Below are 22638 nucleotides of genomic sequence, written 5' to 3'. Positions count from 1 at the left end.
TAAAATATGTTTGATGTTTGTCTCATGGCAATCCTGAAAAATTATGCGTTTCTAAACACAAATTATGACTAAAGAAAATTAGGACAAAGCATTAAAGAATTATGACTTGAAATTGTATGTAAGCAACAATAGAGATCGACCCGCTGGATGACACATTTATGCATAGGTACATAAGCAATTTTCAAAAATTTGGATATTTTATTTCTTTCATACTTATTGATAAAAATTGGTAGTCTGAGTACATGATGCCAAGAAGTTTGTATGAAATTTCTTTTTTTGTTACCGAAAATAGAAAAATAGAAAATAGAAAACTGGTAACAAAAATGGTAACTTTTATGCAAGTTCCCAAAGGAACAACATTTTAGACTATTTACCCACCTAATTGTTAAAGTTGCTACGATTTATTGTGCTATTAGGATGTATTATTTTTTGTCTATTAATTCATAACTAAATGTAGGTAGAATGTGTCTATGTAGGTAGTAAAAAAGTGACGTTAAAATCAAAAATTGCGGAAGAAGGAGAAATAATTTATTGTCAAGTTATAATATTTCTAATTTTCTGTAATGGCTAGGCATTTTACAAAATATTAGTAGTAAGACACACTTAATATTAGTCATTTTACATTAATACTAAAATTAGTACATAAGAGTCCATTGTCGGTTTTTAAATCTTTCATTGCAAACAGATTTCCATCACATTGATAACTGTAATTATTTCTCGTGGGTTTCGGAAATATCCGCCATCACGGAAAAAGGGATTCTATTGCCTGGGCTTTTATGAAAAATCAGCTGTACTTATTCGAATCAAAATATTGTCAAACCGATGACAGAGACAGATGTAATTTAAAGTTGTATTTCCATAAAAGAGATATGGTTCACAAATAGGGCTTAATAATAAACACATTTTGCAATAAGTCCTCAATTATGTTGGGATTGTGAGGTGTAAATCCCCTTTGTATGTCAGCGTCATTATCATCATAAAAAGTATAAAATGGATTATTTGTAATACTTTACACATTCACGGTTCAGGTTTTTAGAGTGACAGTTTGAACAAAGTTGCGTTAGTCATGAGTGTCGGCAATTTAGTTGTTTTTGTTACGCTGTGCGTTAGCTATTCGTTGGTATGTGACTTTTTCTTCAGACACGTTTATTTGCGAAAATACCTATAGTAGGGTTTAAAGAAGTAAGGTAAACTAGTGATAAGTATGTAAGGTAGTGGTAGCAATGATTTATCAGAATACTTAGTAACTTCGTAGTTTATACCATAATTTCGTCGAACTCAGCAAGTCAAGACGTAGTCCTGAGGTAGTGCGCTGGCTTCGTATGCCGATGTTCTCAGGTTCGATCCTGACAGCTATCTTTTTGTTTTTAATTTGTTTGTTTTTTTTATATACATATATTATGATATATTGGCATGACCAAAAACAGGCATCAAGAAATAATAGTTCGGTACCTAATTTAAAAAAGTCAGGACTAAAACTGTGACGTCTGAAAGTCGAAATGTTCCCTGAAGTATAGTGAGAATTTAAGCAACTTATAGTGAGAATTTAGGTAACTTATCACTTATCAACAAAATAGCTAACTGTAATAGACAATATTATACCTATAATAACGTATAGTTTTATATTATGCCCATTTAAACATTATTTCAAGTATATTCTCTTGTTTAAATAATAAATTGCATGTTGCGGGAATGTTCTGCGAACATTCTCAAGAATGTTTCCGCTTTTTGGGAATGTTCTGCAATTTCTACATTACTAGGTAGTGGTAATAGCTTTATTGTTTATTTACCCTCTATCTTTTCTTAGGTAGCTGCTTCTTCATAGGCTTTTCATCGGCAAGCAATTTTGCATCTAAATGAAGAAAAACATTAAAAAAAATACAAAATCGGCAATCATATCGTAGTTGCTAGTATACGCATTTCTGGACTTATTTCACCGGCTGGTTTAAATATAACCACGATAGTATTCTTTATTATACTCTGATATAACCGTGTACAGACTAATCTAAATCGCATGAAGGACCGCGCGCCGTGTAATGCCCTTAAGATTTCACTTATTGTATAAGTTCTTTTTTGTATTGTAGGCAAGTAACGATACGGACATGAAGCTGCAGTACCTCCAATACGTTTTGGAGTGTGCCTTAGAGAGCGCCGTGTCCTCTGACGAAATAAGGGATTTGGCTCAAAATAAGGTGGTGAAGGGTGACAACGTCAAATGTATGTTGGCTTGCGCCTATAGAAAGACTGGGATGGTAAGTAACTTAATTAAGAGGCCTTATTCCTAAAGACAAGCGTTTTTTGCAAAATAGAACCTTTTTCATTCAAAATTATAAAGAAACTATAAATGATTATTAAAAAAATGATAATGTTCCTAAAAGTACATATCTTAAGCTAGAAAGTCAATTGGTACTACTTTAAAATATGTCTTTTTATACTTCCGAAAAATCAGTTTTTTCGGAAGACGTTTTTAATTTTCATAGTGGGATAGCTCGTTTAGAATCGTGATTGTGCTGTTAAAAATGTTATTTGGGGTAATAAATGATCACAATCCTATTTGTTATATCCTGTACGAGTTAGCTAATACTTTGACATTTTAAGATTTACTTGAAATGGTGGATAAATAACCTTCCGTATCCTCCCCATTTTTTCGATAAAAAGAGGTTTACATTATGTATTTTTCCTGCGATTCCTGCATTTTTTGTAACTCTTAAATAATATTATCCTAAACTAGAACTTCTTATTGACCTATAAGAAAAAAATCATACATATAAGACATACCTTTCTGTCGATAGATATGTTTTTAAAACACCTAAAATTCGAATAAAAGACACTGTGCTAACGCGAGCCCGCTCAGTCTGCGCCGAGCGCTCGAAGACAACGGACCTGCGTTTGATCGTCCGGCGCACCTAGCTTTCGTAAGCAGCTCGATAGTTCCGAGAAGTGCCGTAAACTGCGACTAAACAAATCTTGATCCTTTTTACACCTTATGCAATTTTAGCATTCGACATGCTTTTCATATGATTTTGGATTTTAAGTTATACGTGAAGTTTGTTGAGAGTTTGAATTATTATTATATTTTGGGACCAGGATGAGGTTCTGGTTCTCATGATGATGGAGTCAGGCAGGAGATGTTCAACAGAACTGCTATTCTACTTATCATAACTCCACCATGTTTGGGCTCATTAGATTTGGGCTGATGAGCACCATCGATCTAGATGAGGTCCAAGGTCTCATGATGGAGTCAGGAGGTGGTCAACAGAACTGCTATTCTCCTCATCATAACCCCATCATGTTTGGGCTCATTATAAATATGTGGAAGGTCGTTAATAATAATAAATGTTTTATTAGGGTACCCCTACATGTAAAGAGGGGCAGATTTTTTCATTTCAACCCCAACGTGTGATATATTGTTAGATAGGTATTTAAAAATGAATTAGGTTTTACTAAGATCGATTTTTGATAATTTTCATATTTTCGGAAATAATCGCTATAACTTTTGAACCATATGTTTAAAAATATGAAAAAAATCACAAAAGTAGAACTTTACAAAGACTTTCTTTGAAAATTTGTTTTGAACTTTATAGGTTAGTTTTTGAGAAAAATACGGAAAACTACGGAACCCTACACTGAGCGTGGCCCGACACGCTTTTGGCCGGTTTTTATTTTATTTTAATACTTTTCTGTGCTATTCATACATAGCCCACCCTAGGGGATTCAGTATTGACAGCTTCTTTTTTTCTTTCTGCATATATTTGTTTCCGCTTTTAAGTTTATTGTAAATAAGACTGCTTGCACTTACATTGAGATTATAATTACATAATGCTATTAAATTAAATCTAATGAAGCGTTGTTTTATTTCCTAAATCTCAAAACCCTTTAAATCGAATATGTATAGTAATGAGCAAAAATTTTACCGCAGGCTTTCCAAACCGACGATGCTTGATCAGCTACTTTTAGAACGAACATGTATGTACATATTTTGATTTTCACCCTTTAAAATGTTTCTAAGACGCAACGTTTTGCAAATTTGGTCACGACTGTGGAATGAATTGTCGCCAGCGGTATTTCCGGACCAATGCGACCATCAAACCTTCAAGAAAAGAGCGTACATCCATCTTAAAGGCCGGCAACGCACCTTCAACACTTCTGGTGTCCATGGGCGGCAGTGATCGCTTACCATCAGGCAGCCTATCTGCTCGTTTGCCTCCTATCCCATAAAAAAACGTTTAATATTTTTTAAGAAAAAAAAAACCGCCGCCTTTCGGGTTGTGGTGAAAGCTACTTGCGAATGTTGGATTATGTAGAAATGTGTAGGTATTTTTTAAAACTGCTTTTAATGCTTTAATTATTTGATGGCAACACAAATCAATATACACCGTGTCCAATAAGTCCGAATACTCACATTTTACCTCAGTTCTAAAGATATAGGGATTACAGGCCATCAAATTCTTATTTAAACTAAAGAGTATGTATATTCCTCTTAATAAAATACAAGCACAAAGTACATGAAATTTCCGAAGTGTCTAAGAAAAACAAAGAGGTAAAGTGCCAACAAAATACTTGCTCGGCACGCAGGTGACGAGTTATTTTTTATAAGGAGAATCTGTATGTGATAAAACAGACGCCACGTGTCCAAAATAAACTATTATGGGTACCGAGGATAGATAACGTTCCGGGCAACTAGAAAAATGTGCCTAGGTTCCAGAGCTCACCATCGGCCCAGGTGTGGGATGCAGTATGTAAGCGAGGTAAACTACCTTCAGTACTTACAGATAAAAGCGTTAAAATCAACGTTTTTTTCTTAAAAACCAAGGGTTTGGAGAAAAAAATGCCTTAAAGTTAAAAAGGATGCTTGGGAATGAGTATCATGTGTCCCAACAAGACGCACCTCCAGCACATTCGGCAAATGGTATTCTAGCGTAGTTTCAGACTAATTTGGCAGTTTTTTATCCGAAACATGAGTGGCCACCCAGGTCTCCAGGTTTAGGCGTATTAAACTATTTTGTATGGTCATACATGCTTTGAAGACTAAATTTTTATAAAATCATAAACCTAGATCATTTCAAAAAGGTTATCGAGAGTATTTGGGATGAAATGTGAAGAAAACGGTGCGTGCCGCGTGTGATCCGTTTGAGAAGCGTTTGAGGCTGGTAAACAAGTTAATGCTGGAGTTATTCCAAAACATTTGTTGTGAATGTAGTAAATAAGAGTGCCATTCATAAAATATAATAATAATGTAGTAACTATTTGTTCATTTTGTTTTACTGGCTATTTGTGCTGTATTCAAACTTATTGGACACGGTGTACGTATAACGCTAAGGTTTGAGGAGTTTCTCAATTCCTCATGAATCCGATTATAAGAAATCGAAGCTTGACAAACTTTGACTTGAAAACTCAATAATTATGCTTAACAAACATAACTAAATAAATGTCACTGTTCTGAACTTAAATGCATGCTTTTCTTACAAAAATACCAAAGTCACTATGAGTGTGCCGTTCAGATTTGAGGAGTTCGGTTCTGACCATCATCAGCAGTTCCACTGCACCAAATGTCACTGTTCCGGACGTAAGTGCATGCTGTTCTTATAAAAATACCAAAGTCACTATAAGCGTGCCGTTCAGATTTGAAGAGTTTGTTTCTGAGTGTTCTGACCATCATCAGCAGTTCCACTGCACCAAATATCACTGTTCTGGACTGGACGTAAGTGCATGATGTTCTTATAAGAATACCAAAGTCACTATAAGTGTTCCGTTCAGATTTGAGAAGATCGGTTCTGATCTGACCATCATCAGCAGTTCCACTGCACCAAATGTCACTGTTCTGGATGAAAGTGCATGCTGTTCTTATAAAAATACCAAAGTCACTATAAGCGTGCCGTTCAGATTTGAGAAGTTCCGTTCTGGCCATCATCAGCAGTTCCACTGCACCAAATGTCACTGTTCCGTACCTAAATGCATGCTGTTCCTTTAAAAACACAAAAATCACCATACGTATGCCTTTCAGATTCGAGGAGTTCCCTCGATTACTTCAGGATCCCATCATCAGAACTGGGTTCTGAGAAAAATGGGACCAATCTGTATTCATATACATTCAATTTTTTTTTTTAATCGGTTCAGTAACAACGGAGATATCGAGGAACAAACATAAAAAAATGAAAAAAATAAATAAACATACAGACGAATTGAGAACCCTTATTCATTTTTAAATACCTATCCAAAAATATATCACACGTTGGGGTTGGAATGAAAAAAAAAAATCAGCCCCCACTTTACACTTTACACTAATAAAACATTTTTTTCCATTTTTCATTTTTGCACTTTGTTGACGTGATTGATATACATATTGTTACTAAATTTCAGCTTTCTAGTGCTTACGGTTACTGAGATTATCCGCGGACGGACGGACGGACGGACGGACGGACGGACGGACGGACGGACGGACGGACGGACGGACGGACGGACGGACGGACGGACGGATGGACAGACAGACATGGCGAAACTATAAGAGTTCCTAGTTGACTACGGAACCCTAAAAAACAGAAATCACTATTAAACTATTCTCTAATTTCAAGTTCCTAACTAAAATTTTCCTAATAAAAAAAAACAAATTGATCTCGCTACAAACTTTCACCCCCTTTTTCCCTCTACTAGGGGTGTAAATTTTCATAATCGATTCTTATCTCTTCGAAATTTTGTTAATGCAATCTATACAAATTTCGACTTTCTAGCTTTCGTAGTTTCGGCTCAGCGGTGTTGGTTGTTGAATCAATCAATTAGGAAACCTGAATTTATATATGTACATGTAGACTAATACTATACTTTTACTACATTCATATACCTTATTTACTACTACCATACCATGAATATGAAATTAAATAAAGAGTCCCCATATAAAATTGAAAATTATGTTATTAGCAATTTAATTCAAAACTATCAAGATTATTCGTGTCTGCGTTGAAACGCGCGTTGAGTTGCCGGTGCTCGCGTACCGAGCGCCAACGCCATCTATCGATGGCCGTTTCGTGAAATTGATGAGCGCTCTAAGGAGTAAGGGGTCTTAAGTAGGTACATAATATTTCCTGACGTTACCTTATTGAAGCGTTTTACTAGCATTAGTGGTGTTGGTGGAAATTTTGGAGTATTAAGTGTACTATTTACATAAGAAGAGAACATTAAATAAATGTCATATACAAAGAAAAAGTGACCAAGGCCTCCAAGCAGCGCCGGCCCGCGCACTCGATCAGGATAGAGCGAGATATAGTTTTGGCGCCCCCTTGTTTAACGTTTTTTGGGGGGTTCGATGCCGAAATGCTCATAGATTCGCTGTGTCCTTCAGAAAAGTCACAACCATTTGACTAGGTAAGTAAAACATTTCGCATGTATGCGCATTGATGGAAATTGTATGCGCATTGATAAAATTTTTTCCTATTATTTGTGTTGGATTCTTGATTCTATTAAATCCCCTGTCTTCATAGGACATACGTACGCGAGGTTAATGCTTTCCTGCGAAATGCGAAATGCATCTGCCTAAGCATTACCGGCCTATATCGCTCATACCGGTAATTTCTAAAATCTTTGAGCGTTTGTTGAGTACCAGGATAATGAATCACATTACAATAAACAACTTGCTAAATCGGCAACAATACGCTTACCAGCCTAGTAGGTCTACCGTGGACGCGGCGCGTGACGTCGTGGCGCGGGTGACGGCGCACCTCGAGGGCGGGCGGCAGGTCGCCGCCGTCTTCTGCGACCTGTCGCGCGCCTTCGAAATGATTGATCACGCGCTGCTTCTCGCCAAACTATCTTCCTATGGGTTTTCAGGCTGCTTCCATGATATCATAGCGTCGTTCCTGAGTGACCGCAAACAGAGCACCTACGTTCTCGGTTCCAAATCTGACCTCGATCCAATAGGAAGCTGTGCGGTCCCTCAAGGCTCCATAATGGGAAACAACCTTTTTCTCCTCCTGGTGAATGATATTTCAACAGCTTGTGATATCCCGGAATACGTAATGTTTGCCGACGACACTTGTCTTATAGTAAACGCAGAAGATGTAGACTCTCTAAAACTAAAGTTATGTCAAGTGATGCACCAAATGGCTTCGTGGTTCTCATCCAACGGGGTCTATATTAATTCGCATAACTGAATACTCCTAATATGAATTGGCATACCGTTTATTACGCATAACGTTTAATACGCATATCATTATTTCGCATAACAGATTTCGTATAATGCTAATGCGCATAATGTAGATTGTTATAACGATGAATTGGTATAAGTATAATAAGCATAACTTTGTTTCGTAGAATGTTTAAATGGCATACAAGAAAATTATATTTTCACCACACTAACGGGTAACGGCTTACTTTTCTGTTCGAAAATAGATAGCAAAATTGCATTTTATCCACAAGAGTGCAAAGTAATTTCATACAAATTTTAACTTGATGTCTTAAGCTAGCTGATAGAATTTTACTTATAAATGATTTTTTTGAATCATAAATATTGAATAAATCGATGGATTTGATTTAGTTTGATGTTTTATAGTCAGTATTTTGTTCGTGTTGCGGTGGTGAAAAATTTTGTGTTTCAAACTCGGTGGCAATGTTTAACGTGCCGTACAAAGGTTAATGTGCCTTGAAACCCTCGCAACGCTCAAGATTCCACTTTTTGAACCACTTGCTACGTTCGCGGTTCAATATTGGAATCTTCCGCTTGCTCGGGTATTGGCACGCGCGATCTGCCAAAATCTGAACGATGAAATAATATTATTTAAATACTATCCATTTTCAATTTCTTTAGTAAGGTACAGCGGGGCAAATCTAGACTAAAAGGCAATTGTAACTAATCCATTTTTTCCATTATTACACTATTTCCATTGTTCCATTATTACATGTACCCACTGAACACGCTTACTACATAACTGGTAGACACTCTATTTTCTGAAAAACACTTATGAAAAACGAAAAAACTTAATAAGTACCTAATGTATAAATAAAATAAAGACTCCTTAACTCAAATAATCTTTTTAATTTAAGATTAGCAGATAAGTTCATAAATGCATGTATTTTTTTTAAAAATAAACAGTTTTTTTTAATAATGCAAACATTGTAAAACATGGAAGAAATTGACCAAAGTTACATTTGCCGCCCACTCGAGATTTGCCCCGCTGTACCTTACTTACTATATTTTTCATGCTTAATAAGTGAGACAGTATAAAATTAAACAATCAAAATCGAGCGCTCAAAATTGGAAAATCAGCCCCTGATTGATCCAATCGCTTGCTCCATACAGTTAGTAAGTATGGCAATTCATTTTAGGATAATTAAAGTTATACGAAATAATAGTATGCAAATTTCAATTATGCAGATTCATTGTTATGCGAAATAAGAATTATGCATTTTTAATATTATGCTTATTCAATATTATGAACAATTATGTTATGCCAAATCTGTTATGCGAATTCAAATTATGCGAATTAATGATAGGCGAAATAGAGGGCACCCCATCCAACGGTATGCTGCTCAACGTAAATAAAACAAATATTGTACACTTTAAGTTGCGAAAAAAATACCTACCACTTAATATAGTAGCAGATAATGTTCCTGTACCCCAAACGGACTCCTCCAAATACTTGGGATTCGTGATCGACTCCGGGCTGACGTGGACACCGCACATTGACCACGCGTGTGACAGGCTGTCATCGGCGTGCTATGCTCTCTCAAGATTGGCACCAACCTTAACGAGTGAGAACGTCAGAAAAGCCTATTTTGGCTATTTCCACTCCATTTTAATACAAGGTGTTGATCTTTGGGCGACATCTGCTAGCCGAGACAAGATGTTCAAAATGCAAAAAAGGGCTTTACGTATTATTGACCGAAAACCAGCTGATCACACAGCGCAGGAGTTATTTAAAAAGCACCGTATTTTGACTCTGCCCTGTGTTTACATATTAACGGCATGCAAATTCGTCCGTTCGAACCTAAAAAATTATAAAACCTACGGCGAAATAAACCATCGACCGTCGCGCAGACGTGACCTACTAGTGCCCCCTCGCCGTCGGCTAGCGAAGGCCCGTGCGATGCTGGACGTTGTCGGCCCTAATCTATACAACTGTGTACCTACTGACATAAAAGAATCACCTTCCGATGCTATATTTACAAGCAAACTCAAAAAAATGTTATTAGAGTCTGCTTATTATAACATCAACGAGTTCCTCAAAAGGAGTCGTTGTCCCGAAAATCCATAATACCTATGCTTATATATGTTATTCTGGTTGTAACACTGTAATAAAGAGTATATAAATTGTTTATGAACTGTATTACACATTGTAATGTACAAATTTTTGTTGACCTGTAAATTTGGTTATAAATTTACCAATAAAGAAATCTAAATCTAAATCTAAATCTCCTGTGCGGCGTGTTCATTGAGGAGTTCACTAGGACAAGAACAAATGGCTGTGATAAAACAAAAGAGGCCAAAGACCAAGCTCTGGCAGACCAAGAAACCGATTACTGATAACAGTCGGATTTGAGCTTTAGTTCAGGGCCAAGGCAAGGCATGGGAGAGAAAAGCAAATTGCAACAATGGCCAACTTGGACAGACGTGGAGAAGTCGAGAAGTATGACTCTAATTGCAGAACTACGGCAGAACAAAGCTTGGAATTAAATAGGTTAATTTATCTCATGTTATTCGGCCTTTGGCATATTTTGGGGTATTTATATTTGGGTTATTAGAAGTGCGTTTATCATCACGCTTACGCTCCTTTGTCTCATACTAAATTGCGCCTCTGTGAGACGTTTTGCGCCTTTGGCTTTAAGAGGAACTCCGCTTTGAATTGCGGATAAACACAGAGTTTGGATAGCGACGTAACATTGTCTTTGTCGTTCGGCCTCGCAACAATGTGGTTCGGCCATTGGGCTATGTGTGCGCCCACGCAATGACGATTTTGGCGCCCCCTTTCGGCGCCTAGAGCGGCCGCTCCACTCGCTCTACCCTTAATCCGGCCCTGCCTCCAAGAGTTCCGAGCTGGAATCGAACCAGCGTACTCCTTTAACCAGACGGATGCCTGCACAACCACTCAGCCATCGGATCACGAAAGCAAGGGTCGAAATTTCCAAGTATATGACACAATTACCGAAGGCTTATAGCGCCCCCCTGCTGACACTTGGAGGCCTTGGTCACTTTTTGTTTGTACATATATGACATTTATTTAATGTTTATAGTATAATAGTAGTGTTACTACTTAAAAATACAAATTAAAATATTTTCAAATGAAAATAATTTGATTTGATCTAAGATGAGAAGAGAAGTTTCCAAAATTGCCAAATTTCTCATGGAAATTTCTCGCTATTGTTCCTTGCACATTTATTGCTAATCTCAAGAGTCAAATTCTATGGCGTTTGATGAGTTGATAATCAAACTTCCAATGGAGCGATGAGAACAACGATTGAGGACGGCGTATCCTAATCTAAAAGATAATGTTCTTGCATTCAACTTCGAAATTTAAAGAATCGTAGGTGGTTCTGTTTCTTAAAAGGCCACATAATAGCTAAATAGTTAGTAGGTACCATACCTAACTATTTAGCTTTAAATGTTATTCAAATGGTTCACTTTTGTGATGATATTAGATACGTTTTTACTATTATTTATTATCTCAGCTTACGCTCACACATACCTACGCACAATATAAACCAGCAAGTCGTTGCAATTATAACATGTTTCAATATTATCTTATTCGCGCATCAGAAGCTAGAAAATCACTATAGGTATTGCTCAGGGAGGTATGCTAGGGCCGCTAGTAAAATAGTCTTTATTGTATAATATCAGAGTCCAAAGTTTACTCATTATTTTATATTTACAAGGTCGGTGATGACAAGGCAATTACACGGTGGTGAGCACCAGACAATACAAGTAGCCATAGATTATACCTTATTAGCTTAATTTTGCAAAAATATTTTTCTATTGGAATCAAAATAATGGCTGCCCGTGCTATCACGTGTTTTGTTAAAGAGTTTAAAATTTCGAAAACTCTAACCGAAACCCAATTTCTTATAAGTACCGAAACGAAAAATTCTCTCTCCTTGCTTTGCTCTAATTTCATCCGAATCCTTCGGCCGAACTTGCAGAATGAAGCCTGATAATTTGTTCGCTTGGGAAGAACTCTGCTCCGTTGGGTTGCTTGGAGCATTTAGGGCCACAAATGGCACAAATTCATTTGGTTGCCTTTACGTGCAAAAGTAGAGAGAAGATAGAACCATGTGATGTTACATGTATCAAGTTTCTATTTTGTACTTCATTAAGCAGTTTGTATGCAATTTTCCTTTTTTGTTACCGAAAATGTATAGAAATCTGGTAACCAAAAAGGAGGGTTTCATACAAACTACCTGGGACATTTTGGGAAACCTAGTGGATCTTGCTCAGCATCATGGACTCTATCATCAGCCTACCAATTTTTTATCAAAATTGAAGGCGTGATCCGAATGTACAAATTTTTCGAGAATTACTCACTTAGTACTTTCTTATGACGGACTTATGGTATTCCGTGCCTTAGGGAGGCGTGCACAGAGTCAAAACCTACTAGCTTTTTAGCCCGCTGGCTTTAGGGAGGCGTGCACAGAGTCAAAACCTACTAGCTTTTGCCCGCGGCTTCACTCACGTTAAATTCGAAAATTGCGGAATGCTCCATACAAACTTCCACCCCCTATTTTAAGGAAGTGGGGAGGTTAGAAAGAGATAAAAAGTAGTCTATGTCACTCTCCATCCCTTCAATCGTCTCCCCTTAAAAAATTACGTCAATTCGTCGCTCCGTTTTACAAGACTGACAAACAAACAGACACACACACTATCCCATTTATAATATTAGTATGGATGTACTTACTTATAATATGTATTTTAGGTGCCAAAAAAGTCAAATTTTTAAAAAGGTATTTCCCTTAAATTCTACAATTTACAGACTGATGCTGAAGGAAAACTATCCGCTGAAGGCATGAAAGAGATTGCAGAGACGGCGTACCATGACGATGAGAAGAAAATGAAGATGAGTGAGGATTTCGCCAGGCTTTGTTTACCAAGTAAAGTATCTTTAGATATTCTTGTTTTTATTATAGAAGATATAGTTATTACCATGATATTACGATATAGGTGCGGACATAGGAAGTTAAAAACGAATGGAAATAAAGAAAAACATGATCGAAGGGAATGCGCCAATTAGTATCTACGTTATATCATAAATTAAATATAACAAGATCATACCATCCCATACATTAAAATGCGACCGCCTACGAACGCGCTTACACTCCACCACACATAGATGGCGCCACCGATTATTTGTAGATTGGCATTAAGTGTCAATTCCGAGCCGTAAATCTATGTCAAAAGTGACACTTAACGCCATCTACAAGTATAATCGAAAGCTACAAGACATTTTTTTTTGGCGCCATCTATGTGTGGTGGAGTTAAAGCGCGATCTTAAGCGGTCGCGTTTTAATGTATGGGATGGTATGATCTTGTTATATTTAATTTATGGTTATGTGCATAACTTGCATAAGTATATCGAAACTTCAAAGTTCTCTTCTGCAGTGTAGGTATAACTCTGTACGATAAAAAAGTAAATAAACGTGCAAAGAGCTAATTCACAACTCGCGTCTGTTTAAATTACCGTTAATTTCGAATTTCTTCTTTTCGGCACTTGTATCGTAATGTCCCTACTTTTATGTAAGATTTAATTTTAGATATTTTTTATTGACATTTATCAGAAGGGAAATTACAGCACGTATTGAAATATTTTAAGAGGATACGGTAGCGAAAATGCTAAAATGGAAAGGAGCCCCCCTTTCAACTTGGGAATTTTAGTTAAATATACAAGTGTTATTAACCAGATTTATCGAAAAAAAATTGTCCATTAAGAACAACTCGGTCAAAAGATATTTCATTTTTTTTTAAATCGAGGTTCCGCTCTCGACTCTTTCCTCCTTCAAAACTTAATCAATCGCAACGAAATTTGAAAATCTGAATAACAATGAAATAATCTATGTCGGACCTAGGGATTGCAATCCGGTCTGATATCCAATCCGGCCGGATCCGGCCGGATTGGCTTTGAAGATTAAAATTACTCAAATAGTCTCTTTTTTACATGTTTTCAGCAAAATATGAGAAATGTGATGGTATTTTGCTTCACGATTAATAAACCAACAGTTGAAAGCTTATAAATCAACATTATTACCAGGTAACAAGTAATATTTACTATAATAATCAGTCGCAAATAAAATTCTTTATATTGTATTGTTTTACAGTAGGTAATACCTACTTATAGAGCTTTTAAGATACGATTAAGAACGGACATTATAACATTACATACATTCATTATGAAATCAGTATTTAAAAAAAGATATGTATTGTGTTATTTTACAGTTAACTTTACTCACACACAAAGAAGAACAAAAAATTGTACTACAATCATGTTTGAATGTATATTGAGCATAAATATTAAAAGTCAGCTTTAACTTTTTCTCAGTCTGTATAAAAATATCCAGTCTCGGATTAAAAAACTACAGTAGCTAAATTAAAGTCAGCAAGTGTAATTGACCTTAGAATTTTTCGCTATTGCTGGATCCACAATCTTACTCGATACCTTTTAAAAATGTTCATCTTTAAGCTTTGAATTGTTGTTTTATTATTCTTGTAGCAATGTGCCCTAATAATTCTCATATTATGCTGAAAACGTTGTTGTTCTTGTAGTCCTACGTCCCACAGGCCCACAGAGGTGAAAAGGGCCTTCACAAGCTCGCGCCGCTCGTTATCTTCAGCTACCCTCGTAGCATCGTCCCAGCTCGACCCGGTCGCTCATAGTTCATCCTCAACTGACCGCTTGCATGAGTTTACAGGGCGCCCGGAGCCACGTCTTGCATTTTGCAATTTTCGGCCGAAAGCAATGGTTGTTATTTCGTTACAGGACAGGGACCTCTTGGAATTGTGTGCTATCAATGTACTTTTTGTGTCGCGGTTTCCTCACCAATGGGTGTTTGCTGGCATATACTCCAGAAGTAGGTCTTGATTTCGGATAGTGTTTGCCCAGAAAACACGAAGGATCGACTTCAGTGTTAACGAAAAGTTTTGCATCCAAACAAACAATAGCACAGATTTCACTACAGATTCAAAGACGGAAAATTTGACGCGTCACTTGAGCACATTTTTTGACTTCCAATCGGCCTAGTAATGCAAAGAACATACGTATTAAATTATTTTTTGATTGGAAATCAAACCGGATTGCAATCCCCTGTTGTGGTACGGTCAAATGTTAGCGTAAATTTATTTTTTTGCACTATTTTAACATATTAAGATAAATTACCGGATCCGGTACCGGATCCGGCGAATTTCACCGGATCCGGTAGCTTGAAAAAAACACCGGATCCGGCCGGATTACCGGATCCGCCGGACCGGATTGCAGTCCCTAGTCGGACCGTTTAGATTTTTTGGTTAATTGTTCCAATCTTGAGTATCACACCTTTTTTTGCGCCACAATGAAAAGGCCGTTTTTGGAAATTTTTGATTAGCTCTAGAATCTTTAATAAAACCGCCTTCAAAAATAAGCGCGTTACAAAACACGGAGAAACTAAAAAGCCAAAAATAATAAACCTTTCAATTCAGATTTCTTATCGTATTGCAATAAGCTAAACATCCCAATTATAAACAAATCAATTATTTTTGTATCGTTAATTTGTTAAATATTCTGTCAGACGACTGGTCTGGCCCAGTGACTACAGGTCTGGCTCAGTGACGACCGGTCTGGCTCAGTTGACGACCGGTCTGGCTCAGTCGGTAGTGACCCTGCCTGCTGAGCCGCGGTCCTGGGTTCGAATCCCGGAAAGGGCATTTATTTGTGTGATGAGCACAGATATTTGTTCCTGAGTCATGGATGTTTTCTATATATATAAGTATGTATTTATCTATTTAATTATGTATATCGTCGCTTAGCACCCATAGTACAAGCTTTGCTTAGTTTGGGGCTAAGTTGATCTGTGTAAGGTGTCCCCAATATTTATTAATTATTACTCAGTATTTATTTTCCTTCTTAGGCTAGATTTTTTTACAATATGTATATAAAAATAAAATATAAAAATATTTACAAAACAATATAAAAACATAAACATATTATAAAAAAACCTAACCTAGGGTGCCGCCAGCAGCGGGACAGGGCCCAAGCTGCCGGTGGTTAGGGCTGCAGAGAGAGGAACAGGCTGTGTCCAAGATCACCGCCTTCTGCAACTGGCAGGGCCCAAGCTGCCGGTGGTTAGATCCAGCCACCTAGCGAGAGTCTCTTAAGATGTTGGGCGAGACTCTTCGCTATGAGACCGTTCGCTGAAACGACTATAGGGACAATGATCGTTGAATCAACATCCCACATGGCGGTTATCTCGTGAGCCAAGTCTAGGTACTTACTGGACTTGTCCTTCTCGGCTTTCACGAGATTCTCATCATGGGGGATGGTGATGTCAACGAGCACGGCCCGGCGTTGCGGTCGATCTATTATCACAATGTCAGGCTTATTGGCTACAATAGTCCTGTCAGTGATAATCGATCGATCCCAATAGAGCGTGGCACGACCATTTTCGAGAACTGGCGCAGATAAGTACTTGTAGTACGGTACTTCGCGGTCCACAAGGCCGTATTGAAGAGCAAGCTGCTGGTGAATAATCCTGGCTGCGACTGTGTAGCTGCTTGCTCTCCTATACCGCCTTGCGGTCCGCAGTACTTAGTACCACAGGTTTGCGCCAGTTCTCTTTCGCGAAGGAGAGCGGCGTGAGGTTTCCGATGCATCCCACACCACATCACGATGCATCCCACACTCGTTGTTAAGGAAGTACCTAATTCCTGAGATTGTACACCTCACGGTTGTGGAGATTTTTGGCGTTTAGGAAGCCTCGACCTCCGCACTTCCGTGGGATGTACAATCTCATAACAGACGAGCGCGGGTGTAACATACGGTGTGTGGTAATGGTAAGCAGTAAGCGGACCCTCCGATCCAGGGCGTCCAGCTCAGTCTGGGTCCACCTTAGTATGCCAAAGGAGTAAGGAGTATGTGAGTAGAGGCATTTGAGGGCGCCGAAGGCGCCCGGCTTAGGACGCTTATTATTATATATTATTAATTTAAAAACATTCTTCGACGATTTTAGTAATATATCCCAAATAATATATGTATTATTACAGTAAATGACGAAGAGGTCAGTGGAGATAAGAAGGAATGTGAAAGAGCAGCGAAAATCTTCCAATGTGCTATCGACAATCTTAAAGGGTAAGTCAGAATTTTTTTCATATAATACTTTTATAATAAAGTGTTAAGACACCTAGATGACACTTTTGTATTACGACGATATTGGATAATAGCCAGCTAGCAAGCACATAATTTTCATGAATTGTCGCCAGCTGTATTTCCGCGACCTTCAAGAAAAGAGCGTACACCCATCTTAAAGGCCGGCAACGCACCTCCAACACTTCTGGTGTTTCGGATGTCCATGGGCAGCAGTGATCGCTTACCATCAGGCGAACTGTCTGCTCGTTTGCCTCCTATCCCATAAAAAAAAAGTTAAAGAGAAAAAAAGCGGTATCACTGATTGATGATTGAGTAGAGTAGTATCTACGAGTAGTATCTCGAGTAGTAATATCTGGATCTGTATCTTATCTTCCGGTATAACTGGTATGCTTCATGACATAATATACCCCCTGCTGCTTCCCCGCCTTATTCGTATTTTGTTACCATTTCTCCAGGATCACGAGCATAACATTTTCATATAATTTCTTTATTCTCGACTTAATTATTTTTTTGTTATTAACATATATGTAGGTACCTATATACAGAGAAATGGTAACACAAAAGGAAAAAACTCTTGATTTTTTTTTGAACCTAGCCAGGACTGCAAGTTGCAAGCACAATATTCCATGCATTTTTCATTTGCATTCACAGAGATTGGTAACGCAATAGGAATTACTATTGATTTTTTCCATCCCGTTAGGATTAAGAGCTCTTAGGTAATTATTTTGTATGTATTTTCTTTGTAAGAAATGCCCCTAATTGTCAATTCACTATTTTTTTTTTGTTTCAGAGATATGTGATTCAGCGGCGGCGGGAAAACAATATTTATGAAGTTATAGCTTAGTTTAGTTAGAAAAATAAAACTGTAGATTCAAAGTAATAGTTTTTTTTTCATTTAATACAATACAATACCTACCCTCTTATTCAACAAAATAATTCCTATGTATTTCGAATATTTCAGTGACATTGACACCGGCAAGGTCAATGCATTGTGTAGATTATTATCAAAATAAATTCACCACCGGAAGATGTAGTTAAGTATTCATGATAAATAATTTTACTTAAATTACGAGTAAGTCGGGTATTAAATCGTTGAAAAATAATAATAATGTACCGAAATATTGTAACAGTTACACTTTGAAATGGAGTAGATAATAATTATGTGCATAATAATCCCGATAACATCTATATTTCAGGTAATATAAACTGTGCGCTGATGTTTTTCGATCATTACTGTTTGGTTTTGTGTAGTGATCCAAAATAAATCATCAAAAAAAATGTTCTTGCAGATACTGTTCCTGGCACTTTGTAGCAGTTATGGTTACGTGAGTTTTTTTTATTTATATCTTTTTGGAGAGGAGATCGTACAGTACTGTGTGTACCCTACCTAAAGCTGTTTCCTTACTTACATATATTATATTGTGTTGTGTAGGGACTAGGGTCATTTGTTTTACATATTAGATTCAGCATCAAATAGATATTTGTGGCTAAAGTGGACGAATAATAAATTTCATGAGTGATCGTCTCAAATAACAGGCCTGATAGACAGAATATTAAAGGGATCATTTCTCCAGATTAGTGGCTGCGTCTAAACTTCGTCAAACCATATTAAATGTACACTTACCAATGAACCGTTTGATCGATTTGAGCTTGAGCAGTGAGCATAATCATACCTCAGCAATTCTCAAAAAGTTTGCACGTTCCTTTTTGTTCCCGAAAACGCATAGAAAGCCGGTAACAAAAAAGGAACGTTTCATAAAAACTTCCCGGGGCGTTTTGGAAAATCTCGGTAAAATGTCTCGCTCTACTAAATAGCCTACCAAGTTTTATCAATATCGAAGACGTGATCTAAATGTACAGAGAATTTAAGAACTTCTCACCAATTTTTTTTTTAAACAGTGCACGGAATGAAAACATAATAACGGAACGAAAACCAAATAGCTAATAATTCTTACGATTGCGATTTAAAGTGTGTAAAATTCATCTACATTGTATATTCTATATAATACATATTTTAGGGCGCCATGACAGACGAGGAGGTAAAAGTGAAATTCACAAAGTTCATAATGAAGTGTCAGAAGGACCATCCAGTGGAAATGAGCGAGCTGATGTCCCTGCAGGCCCTAAAAACTCCCACCGATAAAGAAACCAAGTGTCTTCTGGCTTGTGCTTATAAAACTGAGGGTTCCGTAAGTTGCGTTTTAAAATATAAGTACTTATATAAGTTATATAAGTTCGTTATCGTGATGTATTTCGGCGGCTCATATAAGCCTGGGGGTATTTGTCATCATTAGTTCAGTTTGCCGATGTTTTCCTTCACGTAAAAGCGATATCAAATGTCATTTTTAACCCCCGACGCAAAAACGAAGGGTGTTATAAGTTTGACGTGTCTGTCTGTGTTTCGGCCTGTCTGTCTGTTTGTCTGTCTGTCTGTGTGTGTGTCTGTCTGTGGTTCCGGATGAACCGATTTAGATTTAGTTTTTTTTTTGTCTGAAAGCTGAGTTAGTCGGGAGTGTTCTTTAGCCATGTTTCATGAAAATCGGTCCACTGTGTCGGGGGTTTTTTCAAAATTTTAATTTTGTGGTTAGGTTATGTACATAAGGTCCAGAAGTCCGGAAGACCCATTGGTACGAGCCGGGGTTCAATCCTGCGACCTAGATTTCAAAACTATAGCTATCATGTTTATTTTACAGATGAATGATAAAGGAATGTACGATTTGGAGCATGCCTACAAAATTGCTGAGGAGACGCAGAAAGGCGATGACAAAAGACTTGCTAATGCGAAAAAATTGGCCGATGCTTGCTCTAAAGGTAGTTTATTTATTTAAATGTTATGTAAAATAAATTAAATTGCCTACTAAATATCTACCTATGTTAGTTTTTTCGTACGTCATTTTTTTCAGACAAGTTTTAACTTTAGTTTACCACTGTGTGCATAGATACCTAATTTTATAATATCACATCATTTCTATATTTATGACAATGACATGTGCTACCAGGAGGATATCCGGTACTAGTAGATTCCATAGTAAAAGCTGCTCAGAAGTTATGTTACATTTGTCATTGAATTTAGAGTAGTATGAGCTGTATTATGAGTATTTGTAATTCCCAAAAGCTTGTATGAACGAATTCATTGATAAATTCGCCATGCACTTTTGCAGTTGATAGCACATTTGGATCACGTCTTGGATTTGATCCCAAAGTTTGTATGAAACATTCCTTTTTAGGGTTCCGTAGTCAACTAGGAACCCTTATAGTTTCGCCATGTCTGTCTGTCCGTCCGTCCGTCCGCGGATCATCTCAGTAACCGTTAGCACTAGAAAGCTGAAATTTGGTACCAATATGTATATCAATCACGCCAACAAAGTGCAAAAATAAAAAATGGAAAAAAATATTTTATTAGGGTACCCCCCTACATGTAAAGTGGGGGCTGATATTTTTGCATTCCAACTCCAACGTGTGATATATCGTTGGATAGGTATTTAAAAATGAGTAAGGGTTTCCAAAGATCGTTTTTTGATACTATTAATATTTTTGGAAATAATCGCTCCTAAAGGAAAAAAAAGTGCGTCCCCCCCCTCTAACTTTTGAACCATATGTTTAAAAAATATGAAAAAAATCACAAATGTAGAACTTTATAAAGACTTTCTAGGAAAATTGTTTGAACTTGATAGGTTCAGTAGTTTTTGAGAAAAATATGGAAAACTACGGAACCCTACACTGAGCGTGGCCCGACACGCTCTTGGCCGGTTTTTTGTTACCAGATTACTATACATTTTCAGTAACAAAAAAGGAAAGCTTCATACAAACTACCTGGTACATTTTGGGAAACCTGGTGGATCTTGCTCTGCAGCATCATGGACTCTATCAGCCTACCAATTTGATAAGATGTGTTCCTACAAGTTTTTGGGGATTGAAATAGAAAATCACTTAGAATCACCTGTCATCATCATCCTTCTTGCGTTATATATATATTGCCACGGCTCATGGGAGCCTGGGGTCCGCTTTGACAACTAATCCCAAGATTCGGCGTAGGCACTAGTTTTACGAAAGCGACTGCCATCTGACCTTCCAACCCGAAGGGTAACTAGGCCTTATTGAGATTAGCCCGGTTTCTTCACGATGTTTTCCTTCACAAATAACTCAAATAAGTATTTTATTTCTAGTTAATGACGAAACCGTGAGCGATGGTGAAAAGGGATGTGAAAGGGCTGCTTTGCTGTTCAAGTGTGTCGCTGAAAATGCCCCAAAAGTAAGTAAACATATATTTCTGAAAACTGTATAATTATATAGGTATCCCACAAAAACATTACCGTAAAACCGGAACTATTAGTTCAAATCTCCCAACTATGGTCCAAAATTAACTGTAAATATTTCGTTCAGGTGTGCCTATTATTATATCATTTGTAGGTCTTAGGCTGACGAATTAAATAAATGATTGAATAATGCCTTCTCCGTGCCGTCCTGGGTAAAAATATTGGGACTCAACGCAAAGGACCATTGGTAAAAATTGTGGACCATAGTCTCAGTATTGTACGGTATTTATATTATCTAATGATTAATTATGAAGCCCATTAAAAAACTTTTTGATTAAAGATGTTTTTTTTTCTTTTCAGCTTGGCTTCAAAGTTTGAGAAAATGCAATGTTCTACTTCCACTACTCTTCAGGAGGTAATAGTTATTTGTTATACAAGGGGGCAAAGTTGTATTTTAACGCCGAGTGTGGAATTGAAAAACGAGCAAGTGAAAGGATTCTATAGTTGAACCACGAGCGAAGCGAGTGGTTCGAGAATAGAATCCTGAACTTGCGAGTTTTTTAACACACGAGAAGTAAAATACATTTGCACCCGAGTGTAACACAAAACTTTTCCCCTCATTATAGCGAGGAAACTACAACGCAAAAAAAGCGTATATCACTGCTTCCAGTAGTTCCACAGGTGGTAAATCATCTTTATTACTAATAGATTCACCTACTTTTATCAATTTGAAAGCAGTTAATTCGACTTTATTCAAGGTCAAATTACTTTACCCACTAGTGGATAAAATGCGTTTTTACCCGCTGGTATTGAAGGACAAAACACGTGTTTCCGAGCTAGTGAGGGGAAAAATAATAAATGTAATAAAAATAAAAACTCTACATGATTGTATTAATTGAATTTCATTTGAACGGCTTATATCTTGATATTCTTTATCCTACAAAATGTATGTACTGCAACAAGTGTAAAAACGAAACCCAAAAACTAACAATTGTTTATAGCGCCATCTAGCATAATATTGTGACATCAGGTGAATGTGGGGAAGTGAGACTGGTTGTTGAGGTGTCGAGTTTGTT

At 37.2% G+C, this 22638-nt stretch overlaps 1 pseudogene; it reads left to right on the top strand.

The window, feature by feature from the left end:
• Positions 1 to 1028: 1028 nt before the first annotated feature.
• Positions 1029 to 21981, top strand: LOC125235352 (annotated as a pseudogene).
• Positions 21982 to 22638: the final 657 nt, after the last annotated feature.

Source organism: Leguminivora glycinivorella, chromosome 17 (genome assembly GCF_023078275.1).
Source record: "Leguminivora glycinivorella isolate SPB_JAAS2020 chromosome 17, LegGlyc_1.1, whole genome shotgun sequence".
NCBI lineage: Eukaryota > Metazoa > Arthropoda > Insecta > Lepidoptera > Tortricidae > Leguminivora > Leguminivora glycinivorella.
This window is presented reverse-complemented; position numbering and strand designations above follow the sequence as displayed.